Source organism: Micropterus salmoides, unplaced genomic scaffold, assembly GCF_014851395.1.
Source record: "Micropterus salmoides isolate LMB-PRFRI ecotype aquatic unplaced genomic scaffold, ASM1485139v1 Ms_hic_scaffold_2, whole genome shotgun sequence".
NCBI lineage: Eukaryota > Metazoa > Chordata > Actinopteri > Centrarchiformes > Centrarchidae > Micropterus > Micropterus salmoides.
The window spans coordinates 27,094,552-27,115,285 of record NW_024041150.1 but is presented as its reverse complement, the minus strand read 5'-3'; positions in this window follow the sequence as shown (position 1 = coordinate 27,115,285).

Genomic DNA, 20,734 nt, shown 5'->3' with positions numbered 1-20,734 from the left:
TAGTCGAATCAGAATCGTGAAGTCCTGCCTATAGTCGACTGATAGTCAAATCCTGTGTGTTTTTGTGAAGCTGCAGTCTCTATTCATTCAACTTACACTGTAAATTTTCAGCTAAACTGAGTCTTTTTGAAGACCCTTTTCTTCTCTCTCGCGGGTCTATTTCAAGTAGCCGGCTATTTAAAAAAATGTATTAAAAGTTTTATTCTTTTTACATGTTTATTTACAGCATTAAACGTTGAAATGTATATTGTAATAGGCTGTATATTAACTTATAGGGAGAAAACTGGTAGTCCTATGTAAAATCAGACGTTGAGCACCCCCATATCATATATGTGAGATTGACAGTCAAATAAGGCTCCGCCCATCGAAGCATCGAATCTTCGGTTATTGGGGGTCAGCCCTACTAAATAGTGAGCTGAAAACTTGCTGTAAAGCTCCAAAAAGCCAAGGGGAGAGGCAGAATCACATTATACCTAAAAAATATAAATGAACAATTATAGTTTAAAGCATTATAACCTTAAAATTTGGTCAGATTTAGGCACAAAGATTACTGGGGGGAAATTCTGTGGGCATGATCGCAAGAAACAAACACTGTCAGCTGGGAACAGTGAAGGAAGCAGCTATTTTTTGTATGTATAAATTCTTTGATAGACTGGGGTGGGGTTTAATAAGTTTTACTTCTTCCCACTCCATTTCAAGCATAAGTGTATAAGTTATTCTTATTGTGTATCTTTTCTGTTGTCACACTATTTTGCTTGAAATAAATAAATAAATAAATAAATAAATAACAGTGTGCGAAGCCTTAGAAGCTCCTGTCAGGTTCAAGAAATCAAAGATGCAATAAAAACGTGAGTCAACCCAAGCTGGGTTTGGGCTATAATTATGCAACTTGGTACACATAATGGGATCTTATGCAGACCAGTGAGGATAATTACTATATGTTTTGTTTCCTTGGAAGCACAATATAATTATCACTTGATCTCCACACAATAAGCTTTTACACCACAAGATTTACAGTATTTATAAAAAATGTTTTTTTGAAATATTGATTGTGTGATTTATTATGTTCACGTCTGGACGGGAGGAAACTTTTGGATCCTGATTAAATAATAATTGCATTTTGATTTCAAGAAAAAAAAAGCCAAATTGTGAAAATGTTCCATCATTATACCTGTAGGATGTCTTCTATATCAGCCATTATGTGGATTTCACCATTTGCTAAATGTATCTGCTCTGGTTGCTTTGTGTCTTCCTTCATTTCTTCCGCTACTTTGGCCTGTCTTGACCTTGGACCACACTCCTTACCACACACTTTCCACTCTGCTTGCGAAACCATCATAAACAATCCTCAAATGCTAATTATACGCTGACAACAGTGCGCTATAAATCAGCAACTGGCTAATGAATTCCCACAGTTTCTGTGTGTGTGTGTGTGTGTGTGTGTGTTAAAGAGACAGTGGTGTAATAGAAAAGGAGAAAGCATCCTTGTTTTTACTCAAGTCTCCAAGACTCCTTCTGTATTTCCATTTATTGTGCTCACTCCCACATGGAGAATGGCAGGGAATGAATGAGTGATAGTGATGTGCGGATCGATCCTAAAGTATCGATATTTCTGAACCAACGTTTCCTGCTCTAGGATTGATACTCATAAACTCAAACAACAACAAACTCAGTCATTTGGAGTGTGTTTTATCATAAGTATCTTACTGTCACTAGGATGGTCTAATTATACTCGGTTGATAGGAACTAGTTTTCCTTCCGCCTGTCAAAGTCAAGCTTGCGTTACGGCTCTGTGACGGAGCTTCTTTGAAGTGAGCCGCAGCAGCCTGTTACATTTCCCCGCGACTGAATACTGACTCTGGCTGACTGTAAAAACAGCCAGGTCTGGCTGTATTTTAGCTGTGAAGGTAATAATGTTGCTCTGTGTGATGTGTGTGCAAAGACAGTGAAATACTTTGGCAACACTGCAAACTTCGCTAAACATCTGAGATTAAGTCTGTCACAATAATAGGATGATGTTATGAAGTGTCAGTTCTGAGCAGGATATTTTCATTATAATTAAAGAATATAACAGTAGTTTGATGTCTTGTCATTATGCAGCTATTATTTTGAATTGGTAAGGCCACAGCCTACTCCTTATTTCTCTCATAAATACAGAAACAGGAGAGGGAAGTCACATTAAACTAGAAATAAAATATGTAAAAAGTATTGGTATTAGTATCGGTATCGGCAATACCAGCCTGGGTATTACTTGGTATTGGATCATATAGGAATTAAGTGGTATCGCACATCACTAATGAGTGAGAATGTTATTAACGAGTACAAAGGGGGATGTTTTGTTTTCTGCATGAAAATACGCCCTCCCCAACATACCTCCTACATCGCGATGCAGAGTTGCAGTGAAAAGATAGAACTGCACTGATAACTCTGAGAGGGGGATAAATTTTGACCCACCTGGGATAAAAAATATTGAGCAGAGGCAGGGTGGAGCATGGGAAGAGGGAGATATATTCCAGGAAAAAGAGATCATTACACAATGAATTCATTTTATTTGAATTGCTACACAAGAAAATATTTAAGATTCAAAGTTTAACAGAATACAGTTCAGTAGACATTTACTTAAACCGCAACAACTCCTGATTTACTGGCTGTACAAAATATTAGAAGTTCCAGCTTACTGGACTACTACTACTTAAAATCGATAATTCATTTCCATTTTACAAAGCTGACCATGAAGGAGGAAATGTGGATTGTGTCTACAGCCATGCTTGTGGTTTTGAGATGCTGCACTTTGGGACAGCGGTGCTTTGAGTTAAATGCTAATGTCAGGATGCTAGCCACATCCACAGTGCTAACATGCTCACAATGACAATGCCAACATGCTGATGCGACAGTAAGCAGGTGTAATCTGTACCCAGATTGTTACTTTTGTGTTGCCAAAGTGCTGGATGGTAGTTGTGCTTTCGGATGCACTAATTGAGGAGGAGACAAGCCTGGGCTGTGTTAGGTGAGAGATTCCCCAGAAGGTAAAAGCGCTCGGTAGGTGTGCTAAGCACTGAAATAATTGTCCCCCGCTGAGATGAAAATGCCTATAATCTCCACATGCCCTTAAGGGTGCCGGTTTGGGGGTTTGAATACGTGGCCACACTAGCTTGAGCTAGCCTTGGGGTGGACATGAATGTTTGAACCAAATTTCATGGCAGTCCCTTAAATATTTGTTGAGAAATCTAAAAATGTCAGCTAGTGGTGTGGGAGGATCAGTCAGGAGATCACCAAAGTTATTAGGAATCATCCTCTGGGGACAATGAATGTTTGTACTAAATTTCATGGCAATCCATCAAAAACTGACAGACTGACCGACCGACATTGTCATCCCTGGAGTCATGCAGCTAGCATAGCTAAAAATATATGCAATAATTAATAATTTGAACATTTAGCTCCAACTAGAACACAGTTTTGATATAATCTGCTGAATGTTTCTGGCCACATTGGATCCAATATGGTGACATTCCATCTCAGATATTCATTATGCTTTCCAGTGACAAACAGTTAGGGCAGATGTACACTACAGCGTGTGAAGGGGTAGATGGGTATTGTGTGTCGATGCTAATGGAAGGGAGACCATAAAAATAGAGCAGTTAAAGTGCAAAGGCTGTCACATACAATCATTTATTCAAATTATAGTACACACACGGGGGTATTGGAGCTTGCAGGACAGAGCTAACATGCGACTAGTCTCTCACGCTGTGTGCCTTTACAAAGCTACGTTGTGTTGAAGCTACTAAGCTATATTTATTTGCTTTCCTCAGATAGTATGCAGGAGCTTGAGTACAGTATTTATCAAATACACACAGGGGCTCTGCTGTGAGCGCTGTGCATTGCCGCATTTTGAAAAACAACTGATTTTGACAAAGGGCAGTCGTTATTTTCAATTCTCTGGATTGTCTACAACAGTTGCTTCCAGGTCGCACATACCTGTCTTCTGTGAATAAGCTACAATCCAGTGACATTTCTGCAAATGTCATTGATTGGAAGCAGTGTTGTATTGTCTGGGGACCACCAATATTTTCGAGATGCTACCTTTTGAAACATCACGTCATGTAGACCTTCAAATCTGAGAAAAACATTTTTTATTAATGTAGCTATTCAAACATTGCTGCCCAAGTACTGCAGCTCTTCTGCTGGCTTTGTCTTTATCTCCCTCTCTGCTCTAACTGCTCTTCCTCTTCTTAATTCCCCATCTTTTTTGCTCTCTGACCAACAACCTTGCATCTCTCTCTCTCTCTCTGTCTCTCTGTCTCTTCCTCTCTCTCCAGCTCTTGACATGAGTGAAGAGGCCCGCTGAGATAAAACACAATGTCAGAGCATGCCTCAGCTCTCTCCGCTGAGTGGGAAAATTGACTGGGATTGTCTGTGGCAGTCCCTACTCGCAGCAGTCTGTGGCCCGTGATGCTTAAAGTGCTGTGCTAATTAGTTTTCTCTCTGTCCCTCCCTCCATCCCAACACACACACACACACACACACACACACACACACACACACACACACACACACACACTCTCTCTCTCTCTCGCAGTCACATACACACAAGAAAATACACTCCCTCTTTCCTTTGTGCTGCCTAGCTTCCTTTGCCATAGCCTATCTATTATGTAACAGTGTGTGGAAAGTGCGGATGCACCTTCTCAGGGGTTTTCTGTGTGTGGCTTTGCATGTCACACAAACAATGTCTGTTTCTATATTTGCCTAAGCAGCACATGAAGGCATCAATGGGGGCAGAGGCAAGCATGGCAGAATGACACAATGAGATACCATATAACAGGGCACAGTACTTGTTGGAAGGGGACTTGACAGCTATCATTCAGAAGACGATACAGCTTCATAATACAAAATATTCACGTGCCACCAATGATATAACATTTAAACATATTTTGAATGTGTACTGTGTATAGTTTCCTTTAAAGCTGCATTCATTTCAGCCATTTGGGGGCAGCGCAACAAGCTGTAAACACAACACAGCAGATGAAAGAAATGACCCACTATCTTGTTCTTTAGCTGCTAAAATGCTCCACTATGTTCACCAGCTAGTCGTTGACTTTGTCAGTTTGCCGTTTGGTGCTTTGCAGGTAGCGTACAGTGAGTTTATCAGAGATTTTTTGCTGAAAACAGCTGCCTACTGCCTCTGGAAACAACACAGATGAAAGCTTGGTGATTGAACCAGAAGAGCTAAGTTGCGGGCTATAAAACTAAAACTGGTATGCTACAACACTCACTCCGTCCTCAGCAATTACTGCATAGGTCGATTGTGGAGCAGCTTATTACGACTCATATTTATGTTAATTGTAAGGCAGCGACCTCTGGCTGTATGATTGGACGACAGGAGAAAGTCAGGTGACGTAGTATAAAGAGCTACAAAATCTACATAAGGATGTGGATCGGGTGTATGGGATGGACGGGGTAGATAGATGGGTAAAATAAATTCAGGACTTTAATCCAGGAGACTGTGTCAAATGTGAAAAGTAAATACTGAGTTATTTAAATTTTGTTTAATAACGTTACGTAGGTGACTTAAGCCACGTGATGTCAAGTAACATACTTAGTTGAACCCAAACCCTAATCTTCCCCTAAATCTAACCACGTCGTTTTGTTGCCTAAACCTAACCAAACTGCGACAGTTTCACAATGTTAACCGCATGTTTAATATCACGAGATTTACATCGCGTGTGTAGCCTGTCGCTGGACTGGTACTTATACGGTCATATATGTGGCTTTGGGGAACGAATGGTCATATACTGTATGTGGTTTTGGGACAATTTAGAATCTACCTATTTTGTCGTTTAGGTATGAGGACATGTGGGAAACACTGCATGGTGCTGAGGGGAACTGCAGAGTGGTGTGATCTGTGGGTTTGTCACTACAAATTATCCCTTTGACATTACACATATGTGTACTAGTAAAGCTTTAAAATGTTTACTCAGATGACTGTAGTGACACCACCAGCAACGAGCACCTCAGCCCAAAAACAGAAGTTTGTTATAGTGAAATTCAATGTTTAAAATCAAAGCTAACAAACACACTGCACTAGGCTTAGTACCAGATCACTGTTAAATAAATAGCACTGTGATTGTGTTTGCATTGTGAGCTATTAGATGTTAGCAGCATTGTTAGTGACACAACATAAACCCTCACCAAAATTATGAGCATTTAAGAAAACTGAAAAGTGGGGTAATATAGGTTGATATTTTATACAGTATTATAAGCTACTATCAGCATAATACCTTCTATATTACATGAAAATTCTTTAAAGTTAAAATTTATAATTATCATATTACAATGCTGTAATCTCGATGTTCCCAACATTCCCTTTATTTTCAAGGTAATACTTTAGAAATTATGTGTTTAATGCAGTGACCTCATTATTATCAGGTTATTACCCCATGTAATAATTTCTTAATACAAATATTGCACTGATATAACAAATTTCTTGTTAGAGGATTACTACCAAAATATTACTATAGTATTAATAAATAATTGGCTTGTTGCTATCTTTAAATGTGTTTCCTTATTATTACCCTTTGTTTTTGGCCGATGTTACATAAATTTTCTAGTCTATTGGTAAGTCTATTACCCAGATATACCCACTGTCTACACCAAGCTATTACATTTACTTGTTTTTTTTATCCAAAGGCACTTACATTTGAGGAACAAGATACAAGCATCAATACAGCAATAGATACTAGTAAGACCAGCAAGTACTAGTAAAAGCTAATAGCACATATGGCATCTCTCACATGGCTTAAAGCTTAAATTTATTGAACTTATATGATGTTAAGAATGAAAGATCCCAGCAGTCGTCCCTGTTGTTTCTCCTTCATAGCATCCGCTCTAGGGAGTTGCTCACCTACATGAAATGGATTAATAATGAAAATCGATAACATTAGTTCCTCACTCACTACAGCATATCTTCCTCATCAAACACAGGTTTTCTGTATCCTCTACATGTGCTACTCTTTTGGGCTTTGACATGAAACACCAGGTAGCTCTCTTGTCAGTGTGTTGGCATTTATGAGGTGCTTAGATTCTCTCAGGGAAACGGTGACAACATGAATTTTATCAGGGTAGAAGTGCTATTCTCACTGTGGGGCTTCAATTCACCGATCACAAGAGTCGAACAAGTCACAAGAGGGAAAGCAGAGAGGACCAAATAAGCATGGGAGGCATAATCACACTATTTGCAAACTTATAGACACAAGCAACTCATGAGTATTAGATCATAACAACATACCATGCAGAATATAGTATGCTTGAGTAATTAATAGGACAAAAATAGACAATATCATAACATTGCCTTAGTAAAAGTAGATTCAGTATGTATGTCACTTGGTGGTCTCAATGTAAGAATCACACTTGAAAGCTCATTATGAGGCTATAACGTACTTAAAGGTCAATACCTCATGAACTCAAATGTTGCACACTACTCCTGCTCCATAGTGCTAATATTAACATAACTCTTGTGATAACAGAGTGACACATTTAAATCCTTAAAAATAATTAAACCTAACACAGTCAGGTGTCACCTTGGTTGTACTGTGAAAAGAGGTTCAATTACAAATTTGTGCAGCTGTCAAAAGTTCTGAAAAGCTTACACTTTGTGGTGTATGTTTACTCAAGCTAAAGCTAAAAGCCCTAGACTCAGTCATTAAATGTGTTGAATTCAGACAGATTCATATTCATGTAAATAAAATGCTACTCAGAAGAAATAACTTTACATGCTTGTGGTACTTTACTTGAGTTGAAACCTATACATAAAGAACAATTATTGACATTTTTAAAAGTCCAGTGTGTAATATTTCTGCACTGAACAAAATTATAAACGCTGTCTCTGCTGTGTTCTGTCTTTATTTTATTTCACGTCAGTTAGACAGCCTGAATTTAACCTTCAAATGCACAATGCAACTCTAAAACTGTCTGCTTCTTTCTGAGATCGCTTTTTCCAAAAATTAGACAATATTTGTCCAGGGTGTGCAGTAATAGACTGTGGCAGCGCCGTGATAAAAGTCTGACAGGTTCGACAGTTTCTCTGACTTAGCAACAGTAACTAAGGGAGGCGAGGCTTAGCGAATCTGCGGCATTGTGCTGTGTGATGGAACTGCACATTTTCGAGTGGCCTTTTACTGTGGCCAGCACCTGCGCAATACCCATGTTGTCTGATCAGCATCTTGATATGCCACACCTGTGAGGTGGATGGATTATCTTGGCAAAGGAGAAGTGCTTATTAACACAGATGTGAACAATATTTGAGAGAAATAGGCCTTTTGTGTACATAGAGAAAGACTCAGCTCATGATGAATGGGGGCGTTCACTTATACTTTCTTTGAGTATGATATAATCCAATTAATCTTATTTCCATACTGTATAGACACCATATTTTGAAAACCTGAAGTTGTCACATGTGTATCCTCCTCGCGCTAAATTCATCAAGTCTGACCAAATTTGATAATCTATGTTGTATGTGGTTCTCGTATCGCGTAACATGAAGACTTTACAGCATCTCTTCAGGTAGGACTCTCACACTGCAACGCTTGTCTTTGTAAAGAGAGAAACTGACAGGATAAAGTCACTAACCTGCCTGTCAGCTCGGTCCCTTTCAGTGGATTTACCATAAAGGCTGGAATACATGTGCACTCCAAATTTAGGCGCGGCTAGCTTAATCGCCCTCTCACAAACGAGTGACAGAAACAGACCGTTAACGTTACCATAGTGATTGCCTCGAGTCAGATGCCAAAGTGTCTGAGCGTGCGAGCTTACAGCAGAGCAGAGCAGCGGCGCAAAACACAACGTTAGAGGTCTGAAACATTATTATGAGATATTTAAAACTATTTTCGGTTCATTTTGAGACTGTGGCGGAGCAAATTAGACTATGGTGGGCCGCCATGGTCTCGTTAATTAATGGGAAACACTGAAATATATTTAGAAGGAAATGATGCTAACTGGATTCCATAGTATCAAAAAAATGTAAAAAATGTCCTTTAAAATTTAATGCATCTGTAAAATGTTCATACCCAAGTATTTAATTTCTTTTGTTATGATATCTGCTCCTGGTAATTAAAGAGTATTTCACTTTTTATGACAACTCAAAGAACTTGATTGAGTATAGGTAAAGGGGTCTTGGTAATATATTTAAAAGTTCAGCAGTGACCTGCTGTGTTACACCACTCAATTTTACATAACTTTGTTCTGCCATACTGTTAACTGTTAACCGTAAAACAAATGCCATTGTCCTGTAAGTGACAAAGCTTGGGCTTGCATGCTAACAGTCAGTTAGCTAGTAGTTAGCAAGATCGTTAGCTTGGAGACTCTTTAGCCTATTGAATGAAATGATGAACAATCCAGAGATTGAAGGGAGTAAGCGACCCAGAAAGAAGTGACCGACCTGTGGTATGATCCCCGCTGACTAGCATGTTAGCAGTTAACTTTTCAGCTATAGTTTACCAACTAGCTCTGTGAGTAGCCTAAAGTATCCTGTATGTGCTTTATCATTGTAGCCTACTTTAGGATATAATAACGCAACTTTGTGTTGTGGGAGAACGCAGGTGGGTGTGGCACAGATAATTATCACTTTATTGTGTTAATCATGAATTAAGCTTCACCTGTACATTGCAAGTACATGCAAGTATGTTTCAAACTGACTTGTTACATACCCTCTCCTGAAAGCAACACCAAAGAAACCAGTTTGAGAGGGAAATAAATGATTTAATTCAATTAATAATTAGAAAACACAGCCAGCAATGAGGTAACGGAATTGGCAATACTGCAATAATTAACCTCAGTGCACATGCTCCTCTCGCCCCTGAAAGCATTTCCCTCCTGTAATCACACCCAAACCTCCAAAGAGCAAGCGGACAAATTTCTCTCTCTTTTGCTGCACACACACTTGCCGCTACGTCAAATCACTCGGCGTGAACAGTGCAGATTGCTGCAAGAGCTAATGAATTGTGCTGTCAGGGATGTAACAGATTTATTTACATCTAGAAATGGATAGCCTATCTCTTCCAGGCAATCCTGGAGAGCTGAGCTGGTGGAGCTTTACGCTACAGGGCTGCTAATGGATCAGGCACAAAACAATGAGGAAAAAAATACAACAAACACAGAGAAATATCCAAGAAACAGCATGGGGCTGGACAGCGTGCTGTTACGCCGCAACACTTGAGATTGGAGAGAAAATAAAATAGCCAGTGGGTGGTAGAAGTAAGTTGGAGGGTATTAGTTGAAAATCCACTTTTAAGAGATTTTGCGCTGCGGGCACACACATTCATGCACACAGAGTCTTGGAGGCAGGTAGACAGAACACACATCTCCCATATCTGCCCTATTTGATGACATTGAAGGAGGAAAGATAGCACAAAAACACACACTACTTGTCTGAGCTGGTTCTGAGAGGGGGCAATGGTGAAAGTCTTGATGTAAAAGCACAATATAGAATAGTTAAAGAAGAAACCCCTGGACTTCAAGAGTGAAAATGAGGGTAGTAAGGGACGAAAGGAGGGGGAGACTGTGTGCGGCTGGTATCATCATCAGCCGCCCATGCTCAGACCTGTCACAAGGGTTTATGTCATGCAAACAAATGCGCGCAAACACACACTTGCGCCAGCCAGGCAAAAAAAATAAAAAAGAGAGAGAAATCTGGTATGAGAGTATGAGAGAGAACAGGTAGATTCCACCAGTCGTGGGAGAGATAATCTGTTTTTCATCTCTCTCTCTGGAAATCTGAGTCCATGTGTCTCTGGAAATCTGAGTCCATGTGTTGATCGGGTTCTACATCCCCATCTCTCTCTCTCTCTCCCTGTCTTGTCTTTCTCTCGTGGAGTTCAAGTGTTTGTTTCTGTGCCATGCCATGTGTGTGTGTGTGAAAATGAAAGGGAGAAACAGACACAGCTGTGTGTGTGTGATGCTGCAGTATATTTTAGGTTATTTGAAGAAAAATGGAGTCCTACTGCACCAGTCCCTGCTCAGCTCTTTACTGAAACAGACAGTGTACACTCGCCTTTTTTTTTAAATCTGAGGATGGTGCAGCTCACTGCTAATCAGGGTGCAATGTAGCATGGTGTAAAATTAAACCCTCACAACACAGTGAGAACAGTGTTGGAGAGGGCAGGAAAGGACGAGCCTGCGGCGCTGTGTGAGTGTGTGTTCTTGGATGTTATCAGTCATGTCGGCTGCCGGACACAGATGAGGTCATTAGGCCCTTTAGCAAGGCAGATTTCTTCCCTCCTGTCTGCTCCCGTTAATAAATCTCCTCACATGCTTGCATGCTATGGTCAGTTGTATGTGTGTGTGAGCAAGATGTGTTTGGTGCATGTTTATGTACTGATGTAGGCCTGTATGCGCATGCCTACAGTTTGTGTCTGGGGAATCCCTCTCTTTGTCGGTGTGTGTGTGTGTGTGTGTGGCAAGGACTTTGTCTGGTTGCATTTCGGTGAAGCGGCCTGGGGATTCAGTGCAGCCAATTCTGTCTCGCTATGGCGATTTGTGTGTGTGTGCGTGTGTAAATACCAGCATGGAGTCTTTCATTGTTTACGAATGACATAAAACACTCAGTAATGCGTGCGAACAAATTAGCATAGGTTATTTATTGCTAGCCGTGGTGTTTGCATTCATATTTCATTGTATTTGCAAAAACATTTTTGGATTTGTTTGAAACCCTGAATGTAACTGTTCTGTCTTACTGTGTGCTAATACATTCATTATATAAACTACTGAGAGCAAGAAATATCCAAACACTAGGTTAATAATCACACATTATAATTTTAAAAAAGGCCCCACACATGTTTTTATGTTTTTACTTACTTACTCACTTTACTTACTTTTAATTTGGCTGATATGGACTCTGCTCAGGCTAAACTTTGGCATAATAGCTATGCTAGGAAGGAGAGGTCTGTACTAATAGGTGGCTGGGGTTTCCTCTCCATTTCTACTCAGCACAAAAAATCATAACAATAAGACAGTTTTAAGCCCGATTTGCCAGTCTTCAAGCTCGCCCACTGTCGGGCTGTGATCAGGGGAAAATCAGTGATAAATCGGCTCTTGCCAATCGTTATGTGTGAACTACTCAATGGCGCATCAAAATGGGACAGATATCTAGCATGCTAAAAATCTGGAGGAGTCGGCTGACTTGACATCCATGTCTAACCACTGAGAGCAGGCAGCTACATTTTCACTAGAAAACACTTTTTACTCACCTCCAGCTCTCTCTGTAGCACCGACAACCCCGTCTACCCTGCGTGCTAATCCATTCTTTCACCCTTATTCTTCTTCTTTATGATTTCTATCTTTCTAATATATAACTAAAATATATAACTGGTGACTTGTGTGTAGTTTCGTGTCATTTTCCGTTTCACTCTCATATGTGTTTTCTTGACAAAACTTGGTTTTGGAGTCAGCCAGTCGTGTGACACAGCCGTTGTTAGCTCCTGTAGTGTGTGACCTCATCACCGATCAGTCGTGTAGTGTGACGCCATGACGACTTCAAGACTCTCATTACAAGACAGCAAGTTGTGTAGTCTGAACAGCACGGCGATCTGCAGACACTGAAAACTGTCTAGTCTGCACGAGCTCTGGCTCTGACCAAAGGTAAAAATGTGCCTACAGCACTTCGAACCTCACTAATTTACATGTTATTTAATCAGTTGTTTACAAAGTGTATGATTTTCAAAAATTGTTTTGGAGTGTTTTTTTTTATACCCTGGCGTCCCTGCTGGTTGACTGGCAATGTTGCAGTGAACGTAAGAATTCACTGCTCACGGCAAATAAGTGTATTTCCCAGTCAAAGTGTCAAACTTTAAAGCCTTGCCGCTCTGAAACCAGCAGCATGCCGCCATGTCGAGATAGAGCGCAGCCAATAATGATTTAACAGTGTGAGTTGTCCCGACCTAACAGGCGAAAGAAAACTGGGGAGACGTCAATCAAGCACACTTTGTTCATAAAGTGAAAACACCTGTACACTGTCACGGATTTTGTGTGGTGAAGCAGGTAGTAGGTTGGAGGACCCAAATGCAGGACACAGATAGTGCAGGTATAGTTCAAGGGGTTTTAATAAACAAACAAAGGCGAGCACACTTACAAACAGAGTGGCTGATTGACTGACAAAAACAAAGGCTGTCCAACAGAAAAACAAAACAAAAAGTCTCAAAAGGCCAAATACCAGCAGGGCAAGGCAGTTCAGGAGGCCGAACAAAAGTTCAGGGGGCAGACCCGGAGGTCGACCGAGCAGACCAGGAGGGCAAAACAGTTCAGGTGGGCGTCCCGCAGGACGACCCATGAGGCCAGGCAGACCAGGGGGGTAACAGAGTTCGGGAGGCCGTCCCGGAGGACGACCCAACAGGCCGGGCAGATCAAGGGGGCAACAAAGTTCAAGGGGTTGGCAGGACAGCCAACAGTGAGGCAGCAAACCCACTGGGGGCCGAGCAGGAGGCCGACAGCAAGACAGCTGGGCTGGGGACCATGGACCGGACACGAGGAGCTGGAGTCGGTCTGACCACCGACTGGACAGCTGGGCTGGTGCCGGTCGGGCCACCGACGAAGGAACAGGAATCGATCGGACCACCGGCGAAGCAGATGCCGGTCGGACCACCGACAGGACACGAGGAGCAGGAATCGGCTGGGCCACCAACGGAGCTGGTGTTGGTCGGACCACTGATGAGGGAACAGGAGTCGATCGGACCACCGGCGAAGCAGTTGCCGGTCGGCCACCGACGAGGAAACAGCAGTCAGTCGGGCCACCGACGAGGGAACAGCAGTCAGTCGGACCACCGACGAGGGAACAGCAGTCAATCGGACCACCGACGAGACAGCTGGGCTGAGGACTGGCACAGGATAGCCGGACAGGCAGAGTGTGACAGTGCACGTGTACCAAGAGTGTGCAGAGCCTTTAAAGAGAAGGTATAATGGAAACTTGAGTTAGATTTACTGTTAGAGATGTTTCCCTATTTCACCAACATTTTCATGTGATAAAACTGTGCAGAGACATTCTGATAAAAGACAAAAATGAACAACAACGTGGGATCAGCAGGATCAACATTATTATTATTTTGTTAAATAATGCTGCAAACAACTGTTCATCAAAGCTGGATGTGCAGCACTGGAAACCAAATACAGTTTGGTCAAACTGAGCAACATTTGGTGGCAACATTGTAACCACCAACACCACTAAACAAACTTTCCTTGCCTTTCCTTACCAGCTGGCATGACAAAATAATCCTAACGGTCAACTCTGTACTTTACGCCAATTAAATCCGTAACACCATTAATATTGAAAGGGAATGCCTTATTGGCTGAGCAAGCGCATCTAAATGTTAGTGTGCAGAGATAGGTGGCGGACCAATTGTGTTTGGAAATCCAATTGCTGTTCAATTGTGTAAAAAGTTTACTCATGTTTGCTGGTATTTTGCAGGACTAACGTGCAGCAGAGGTTCGGAGGAATTAAAGACGAAATACTTCCCCAGGATTCAGTGCTGTATCTACCAAAGCTGTCAGGCCAAATGAATGAACTCCAGTGACTAGGCAGCAACATGGGGAGGAAAGGGGAGAGGGGTGGGGGAAAGGGGGTGCTGCTGATAAGAGGAGTGAGACTGAAAGAATGAGACGAAGACAAAGAGTGCGTTTATAAAGCACAAGTGACAGCAAACACTCAGAGTAAAATGCTGCCTCAAAATGCAGTTCTCTTTCACTCATTGTTAATGTGTCACATCGCTTTTATTGTATCCACTCTCACGTTTTTGGCTTTCAACTCTCACACCTTTCACAGTCTCCTCCCTTCCCTCGGCTCATTGCTTCCATCGGTGTGTCACTATTCTCTCAATTGCTCTCTACAACTTGTTTAGAAGAGTAGAGGCATGAGTTTTTCCAATAAAAAGCTCAATTTCTGTAAAAAAAGACAGACATCAAAGAGTTGATAATAACTGCGGTTGTGAAAGAGAGGGAGAAGAGAGGGAAACTAGAGTAGGAAAGGGATTAGTGCAAGTTGACAGCAAAGAAGAAAGGGCAGGGTTTTATGTTGTGTGTGTGTGTGTGTGTGTGTGCGCCCTGCAACTGTAGATAACTGCACTGCTAGTAAAAAGTAATTTCATAAATTTAAATACCATTTTTCTTTGGGTATTTATATTGACTGTCTAATGTCTTATTTACGCTAGTTTCAAGATTCACTTATTCATAAATTGACTATTTAATTTGCTGCATCGTAAGAGAAGGAATTATCTTGCTCCTGTAGGAGAGCATTTCACATATTATAGCAGGAACATGTTTTAAAACTGAAATGTGAGAAGGAACCAAAAAAAAAAAAACTTCTCAAGATTAAAATTTTATTGCAGCTGCCATTTAGACAGCCGGTCCCCTGACAGAGGAAGAAACACGCTAACTCCAAATGAGACTGTAATCCTTTGACGCACAGAGCAGGAGAGCGAGAAATGCATTAATGCTCGGAGAGGAAGAAGTGGCGACAAAATCTGGCTGGTTGCGCGGTGGCTCATTAACTGTGTGCACTTTGTGTCTGTGTGTTTGTGCGTCGGTGAGACTTCGCCCCGGATCACACGTTTAATTGGATTTAAAGTAATGTATGAAACAGCATGTGCTCATGTTTAAAACAAAAACATTTGCACACACTGAGATGCACGCGCAGATGATATGTTTTTCTGGTGTGCTGGCTGCTCATGTACACAAATAAAGCTTCTGAAATGCTGTGTGTACATCTAATGAGGTGTAGGCCAATATATGTATGTGTGTGTGTGTACGTTGAGGCTGAACCTGGCGGGGGATGCAGAGAGGAGATGTCGCTGTGAAAAGTTACCTTGTTAAAACAAGGAGAATCAGACTGGTCATTCTGGAAATTCATCTTACTTCCACTTGGACATGCTGCTCTCCTACTTAGACCTGTTTTACATGCAAAGTGCTGCTCAAACTCGCTCACAGTTTGGCATTAATCTGCGTTGGGGTTGTCAGTTGTTTACCGGCAGACGCTGACAGTGGTGCAAGTTCAGCACCAAGGCCAGCGTCAGCTAGAGTGAGGGCGGGAGTCCATTTAGTTATGTTGTTTTGTGCCTCAACAAATATTCCTTTATGCATTAGATGTGATATGTTACAGATTCTAAAACCAAATGGATGATAGTGACAGAGGAAGTTAACTTGCCAGTGAGAATAAATGCTGACCCCCATGATTCACTGACACTGATTGTGTTTTCACACAAAACAGTTTCACTGTGTCTCTTTAGTTTTTGTTCAAACTGCAAACATGATAATGTCTATCACACAAGGCAAGGAGAGTTTATTTGTAGAGCACATTTTAACAAGGCAATTCAAAGTTGTTTTCATAAAACATAAAAGCAACATAGGCAACAATAAAAAGACATTTAAATACAATTTTAAAGTAATAGTTAAGTAGAAAATAAAATCAGGATAAAACAGAAGAGTAAATATTACTGCTATGTAAGATATCAAAATATTTAAATTTTATTTAATAAAAGGGCTGCAGTTAAAAGAAAAGTCTTCAGTCTTGATTTAAAAGAACTACGACCTTCAGCAGACTTGCAGTTCACTGTGAGTTTGTTCCAGAGAAATGGTGCATAAAAACTGAACGCTGCTCCGCCATGTTTAGTAGCAGACCTGTCCCAGACAACCTGAGAGGTCTGGATGCTTCATAAAGTAGCAGAAGACCAGAAATGTATTTTGGCCCTAAACCATTCAGTGTTTTATAAACCAATTGTCTGATCGATTTTTTTAGGGAGCGCTGTAAAGACACCATTACACACAAGGTATTGAATTAATCAATGAACATCAAAAACAAACACTAGTGAAACACTGAAGTGGTTCTTTTACTAATTATAATAAGGCATCTGGTGGTCTGGTTAATTAGCACAAGTCAGAAACCATAAAGCTGCACTAGTCATTTTTGATGAACAATGGGTCAAATCACTCTGTGTAAAGTGAAAGGTGTTACTTGTCACTACAAACATACAGAGAGCTCAACTCAACTCTTCAGTTCCACCGAGGTCGACAGAGCATTTTCAAGCATTGGACCAAATGTGTAACTCCAAATGAATGCTGATTGTATGCTAACACATTTGCTACACTAATTTATGACAATATGTAAATGTTGTGTTTATCAAAAATCATTTAATACAGATAAAAAAAGGGATTATCTCAATCATTAAGAGCAACATTTCAGTCAGAAATCATTTCTTTTTTTCAGTGGAGTCACGACAATGCCTTGAATTATCTACATACTTACGTACGACAAGCTTTTTCAAGGATTTTGCTGGGCCACTTTTGAACATTATTTTGTACAACAGAGGCTACACTACTTAAATCATCCTGGAAAACAAAAACCTGCCTTAATGAATAACTTGTCCTCAAACACACCATCTTATCTTAAATTGGACATTCTGTGCTCTTGACAAGTTTTTTGTCTCAAAGACACAATATTGAGGAGGAACTCAAGGATAAGATAATCACCTCTAATGACCCACCCCTGTGTGCCATTCAGCACAGCTGCTAATCATCAGCAATGGTCCTTGCAGCCTACAAAAAGAGTAGGAGGACAGTCAAAGGTGAGCATCTGTGAAGCCTGGGCTGCTCCAGCTCGCACACTGCAAAATTGTCCCCGGAGGACATTTGAATACAGCCAAGGTGACTGCACTGCCAGCACATCCCCCATAACTCCCAGCCATTGAGTTTTGGCCCCTGTACTCTGCCTCGCTCTGGTGCACAAGGCCTCCAAGGCACCCAAAGCATTTCTCATGTTTCTTAAACTTATTCACTTGTGTTTTCATACAGTCAATAAAACCACACAACCAACATGCATTATAGTCCTTAGTCCCTATGCATGCAGTCCTTTACTCTGCCACGGTTTACCTATGCCACAGTGAGATTAAAAGTATGGATTGTGGTCTTCCGTTTTGAATGGAGAAAACACAGATTAATGACCCCTGTTGCAGTTTGTCTACAGACCAAAACAAAAGCCACCTAAAGTTAATGTAATTAGAGACGCAGAACGTTGCCGTGCACATCACACAAGGTGGAAGAAACTTCTGCAAACACTTAAGAAACTGCTGACAAGCGTTACAAAATCTTGATATGGTCTCACAGCATTTTTTCTACAACCTTGTCTATCCATCACGCTGTTGTTGATAAAGGATTAATTATGCAGATTTTCCTGTGATAAAAAGAAGCAGGTTTGATGATATCAGATAATGACTCATGGACCGTGACACTGTGTCCCAATTCCTACTATAAACTCACAGCACAGAGTACTGACTAAGTACTACATTAATTGTCATTATTTTTCTGTATGTTGACATACTGGTCTCATATGTTAAGACAAGGCAACCTATTATATTTTAAACAGTCATTCTGCAAAATATGCACATCTTTCTTGTCTAGGTGCTTAATCCACTGCCTCCCAAGGAGCTTCTCCCTTTTTAAGCCCAGATACAGAGGTATTAGACTACTTGCCAAATAAAGCTGATTCTGATATAATGTAAATAAAGCATCTTAACCTACACAGAATACTATAAATATAAAAAACACAAGTTAAAGACAAAGTGTACCCAAAGTGCCAAAGGTTTTCAATTAAAGAACACATTAAAATATGCTATATGCCACAAATAATTACAAAGAAAACAATAACCCTAACCTAAATGGTTATAAGTATTCCATCCACTGGTAAAAAGCTCTTCATAAGGGCTGGTACAGGACTGATAATAAGATAACTGTATGAAGTAGTGAATGATTAACTGACTGCCATGTTTGTTATGATGTAAGGAACTGAAAAATGGCCTCCCACTGAAACCAAAAATGCAAGGTACACAAACCACGCATCAGATTAGATTTACAATACACACCTACCTAACAAGATAAAGGGAGACAATGATGCATGCAGCACAATGGGAGCAGCATGACCCTCCCACCAGTTTCTTCCATACAGCAACATCCTGAATCACAAACCGTCCATTTGAAACAGATATTCACACTTCAGTATCATAGGTTCATATAACAACTTTTAAATTTAGCCACTGAACCAGACCACAAGAAGTATAAAGTGCAGACTCCAGGTTTTTGGACAGTGACAAATTTCATATTGATTTGGCTTTGTACTCAAGAACAACTGGATTTAAAATGAAACAATGTCAGTTTTAAGGTGGTTTGAGGTTGTTTAGATGTATATAGTTCAAGTCTAGTGTGGGAATTGACTGCTAAACCCCTTCCCCAATAAGAGGAATAAGAGTTTGGAGGGTCATGTGTTGTGTTTACTAACCTCTAAGCCATGAAGCATTTCTGGCTAACTAGCTTACAACCTACATTAGTAAATTAGCCTTATACCTAAAGGCATGGGGGCATGTTATTAACTAGCTCCATTATTCTGTGAGGATATACAGGATACGTTGGAAAAATCCCTGCTCAGGATTGGAACATATCTTGTGGGAGCCCAGATGCTAATATATCAGATAAGTTTTAACAGCTAACGTTAGCAACTTGGTCTTGCTTTTTTTTGGTTTAGGAAGTTTATACTCCAGCAACTCCAACTCTAACCTGTGATAGTGTTACACTGCCAAACCAATTAGTTATTTTGAATATTTTCTCTTGTAAATGTGAAGCTGAAATACAAACCATTGAAAGGTTATGTAAGAAAGAAGAACATTTTAAATAATTTTTTACTTATGATACTGTATTAAAAATTAGGGCTCACTATATCTGCAATACAAGTACAATGCTGCTCCTTTATGTCTTTTAGGCTACGAAACATGCTTGGAACATATAGGTTCAGCCCCATGATTGTAGGGTTATGTAATGTATGAAGGCATCATGTTAATATTTAAGACCATGTTTAGAGCTGTTGTTGTTTTAAACAGTTCAGTTCAACCAACTCACAGATTTATTAGCCTTAGCATCAGCTTATGCTTGCTAGCTACAGCCGATGAAATCCCCTAGTAACAGTTGTCAACAAAATATGTGGTTGCATACTTAAATTGGAAACAGATACACATCACCCTTTTCATTTTTTTTACTCTGAGGTAAAGGTTGCAGAAGTGGTATGCCAAGTAAGAAGCATTAGCGCTAGCACTTGCATAAATCATCCCTCATCAACTGCACAGCTCACCGATTCATATGAAATTGCGGCGGTCCATATTGTGTGAGGCTGGCACAGACAAAAACATGTCATACTCCATCATGTTCCATTGATGGACTTTTCTGGACTGTTGGAGAGGCTCTTGTCAAGATTATTTCCAATCATGGGGAGCATTTATTATCAGTGACCTCTTACATCTCTCTCCCTTCCTGTCAGATAATGACAGTGCTAGAGAAACAGCGGGTGACCTTCATCTAAACCCACTGGGAAGAGTCTGACAACCGTTATGTTTGCATTTCATGCTTGTGTCACAACTGATAGACATTGGTTGTAATGTTGACAACATCACAGTGTTTACTGCAAACATAGGGTTTCTCTTTCTGCTTTATTACATCTTTTCACTTGTTTTCTTCTTTCCCTCTTTTCATCTCCTGATGGGTTTTTTGACATTTCTCAGAGTCAAGCTTTAGATTAACTGCTTCCATTCATTAACAAATCCAATATTTTAAGATGAGTGGATTCCCATTATTTTCCCAGAGATGAACTCTGCCATACATTCATTTAATTCCCCCATGTATGAAATAATAATATGCCTAGCACAGCCAAGCCATTAAGGTT